This window comes from Sinocyclocheilus anshuiensis, unplaced genomic scaffold (assembly GCF_001515605.1).
Source record: "Sinocyclocheilus anshuiensis isolate Anshui unplaced genomic scaffold, SAMN03320099.WGS_v1.1 scaffold424, whole genome shotgun sequence".
Classification (NCBI taxonomy): Eukaryota; Metazoa; Chordata; class Actinopteri; order Cypriniformes; family Cyprinidae; genus Sinocyclocheilus; species Sinocyclocheilus anshuiensis.
Genome location: NW_015554083.1, coordinates 395,113 through 398,326, shown reverse-complemented (window position 1 = coordinate 398,326; position 3,214 = coordinate 395,113). Strand labels below are relative to the sequence as shown.

Genomic DNA, 3,214 nt, shown 5'->3' with positions numbered 1-3,214 from the left:
AGCAAACCTTTACAGAACTTACATTCCTGCTGCTATAAATACACACACGCTGCCTCCATCTCTGCATCGCTGTCTCTTCAGACCCACAGATTCATCATGCGGCTCTTGGTATAATCGCAGCAGAAATGAAGCCAGAGGGTTCATGGAAACACAAGTTCACCGTCGAGGATTGATTTGTTCGCTCTCCATCTACTGTGGAAACCTCCGCCCGCTCCACTCAGACGTCGGTAATACCTGGGGATCTGGATGAGTTCGACTCGGCGCCGCTTTCTCTCTGAAAGCACTTGACCTGCCACTTCTAGATCTGACTCTGGCATCTGAAACATTTCAGTGTCAAACCCCTGAGCCGTAATAACCAGATAACGTAGGATGCATCCACCCTATCAGTTAAGGCCCGTTCACACCAACGACGATAACTATTAGGGCTGTCAAAAAAACTGTGAATTTCGAATATTCATCGAATATAAAATAAAATCTACATTTTTGCATTCAAATTTTAGGTGTGCGTCAGGCAGCCTTATCAGCGACACACGAGATGTGATGACGATGTAAGTGTCGTTGCATTTTAATGCTTTTTTTAGCTTGTCCAGTTGAAGCCACTAGGTGCGGCGCTGCTACGTTGTTCTTTCAAAATATTGCGGAAAAAGAGAACTTCAATGCAGAGAAGATGTAGTTTACGTCAAAAATGAAACCAAGCCGTTCACACAGAACACATATTTACCGCATTTTCTAGAGGGACGTCTATCAGCGTTGCACTCGCGTCTAATAACTTTTCCCGATTATTCGGATTAAAAAAATTATTTTTTAAATTTTATTGACAAAAAACACACTATTCCACATTCTGCCCAATGTCCTTCAAACAAACGTGCCAACTGAATGCTATGAAAACATACAGTGCTTAACAATTTATTAGACCACCTGCCATAATAAAGAGAAAACACATTTTAGGAATCTGTCAAAAAATTTGTTTAAATCAAAAAATGTTTTTGTCATTTATTGTGCAAATAAACTTAAACAACTAAATAGTATTTATTCACATAAAAAAGGCCTCCTATGCCCTTCATAACAGCTTGCATTCTTGCTGGCATTGCTTATGTACTTTTTGACTGTAATTGGGTATCTGAAAAAAAAACACTCTCAGCTCTCTGCCTTTCTTTCATAGATAACAGAAATAATTATATTATAGCATTAGAAATAGCCTACTACTGTTACTAAAGAGCTTACACATATTGGAGGACTAACCCATACAGAAACCTAAAAAATGCTTCTGGTAATCACCAGTACTGTTAGTTTAGAGCAGCAGTGGCACAAACCATAATTTGTTAAAACCCTTACATAAATTTGTTAAGCATTGTATATAGTGAACATGGGCGACATTAGGGGCAATTGCCCCCCCTCCAAATCGTCAGTCATGGAATCCCTGATGTCGGCCCCGCTGCAATTGGAGCGCTTAGCCAAGCGCTAAATACCCTCACCATGTTTTTGCAGCGTTGAGCAATGTAACCAATCACAGACATATCTGTTGATTTCTTGAACGCAATGGCTAATCAGAAACATTTTGTCAGAATTCACTCACCGCTGAAAGCGTGCAGTTTTGCACGCTCGTGAATCATCTCATGACTAAGCGCAGACGCGATGTAAATAAGAGATTCATTGTGCAGTTTAGAGAGCTTCATTGATTATAACAGAACTTTGTAAGATCGCGATGAGCGAAGATGAGTGACGCTTTTTAGTGATAAAGGGAGCACGCTTTGCGCACTTTCTAGGGTATAATCCATTCAGAATATGAAACTTTCGTTTTTCGGACAAATAGGCTACATCCTGCAAAGTTTCGGGAATGACATTCGCATATTATGTGGGATTCACTCTCGAAATTGCAGTGATTGGCAATGGACGGAACATAAAATATGTTGATTTAATTCTGGAACCGGTCCTGGCCAAACCTCCACAGACTGTGCGCGTCCCGAGCGAGATCTAATTCACGGACCAAAAGCGTTTGTAAACTTTATTGAGATCGGGACAAATCAACCAGTAATTTAATTTCATTTCCAGTAACGGTCGTTAGAAAGTTCAGCAATGAATGGTATGTGATTTATGATTGAATATAGTCCCACAACTGATCGTTTAATTTTTCCTCACGCGTCTCGCCTTTGGTAACAACGATTCAAAACGGAAACATTTAAAGTGACACGGGAAAAAGACACGGAAAACTTCAGGACATAAAGAATATAATCCCACAACTGATCATTTATTTTTTCCTCATATGTCTCGGTAACAACAATTCAAAACGGAAACATTTCAAGTGACACGGGAAAAAGGCACTGAAATCTTCAGTGAACATCAGAAAAGCAGCGTGCACATTTCTGGTTAAAATGAAAGGCCATCAACTGACAAACGGGAAGCATCACCATTCAAGTCAATAGGAAGAGCCAAAGCTAGTTCACAGTAGAGGTCCCGCAAGGTTCTATTCCACACCCGCTATATATTCACTCTTTGTTCACCCGCTGTCCGCTTAGAATAATTTTCTTCCCGACCCGGCCGTTCCCGCTAAATTTATATCTCGTTTCCAGAATCTCACATTTAAATTTCCGCTACTTGAAAGAAAGAGAGATAGGCTGATAAATAAAAGTGTAGTCTGCACAAAATTGTAGGCTGTTATTTTATTCGTCTTGTCAAGAGTCTTGAATTTATTGACTTGAATTTATATGCATTATTTTAAGACACAAAATTCGTTTAATATTTTATGCAACACAGTAGGAAAAAAAGTGTTGTACAAAAATTGTATTTCTTATTTTTATTCGTCTTGTCAGGATACAATTCGTTTAACATTTACAACACAATAGGGAAACAGTGTCGCAGAGAGAGAAAAAAATAAAAATGTAGGTTATTAGCTATTTTTATTTGTCTTGTCAAAATACTACATTCGTTTGACATTTTTCTGTTAACAGTAGGAAAAGTGTCCTCCATCCTTATTCTGCTCTCTCACTCATCGACAACTTGCCTGTTCTGTCTGAGGGCCGTATATTTACCACCGGTACAGCCTGCTCTGAGCATTATGCACATGCTCCAAAAAGCGCGTGTAAACACTTTATTTTAAAGTGTGCACAGACCACGCAAATAAAACGCGTGACGTTAAAGCATGAGTGCAGCGCGTGCATAACAGTCCTGAGCGCAAGCTGTACCGGTGGTCAATAAGAATAAAGCGCAGATATGC

The 3,214-nt window shown here is 39.6% G+C and overlaps 1 long non-coding RNA gene across 1 annotated transcript in view; it reads right to left on the bottom strand.

Moving 5' to 3' along the window:
- LOC107669118 (uncharacterized) overlaps nucleotides 1-3,214 on the bottom strand; it is a 36,682-nt gene that overhangs the window by 8,214 nt on the left and 25,254 nt on the right. The gene's annotated exons all lie outside the window — the stretch shown is intronic.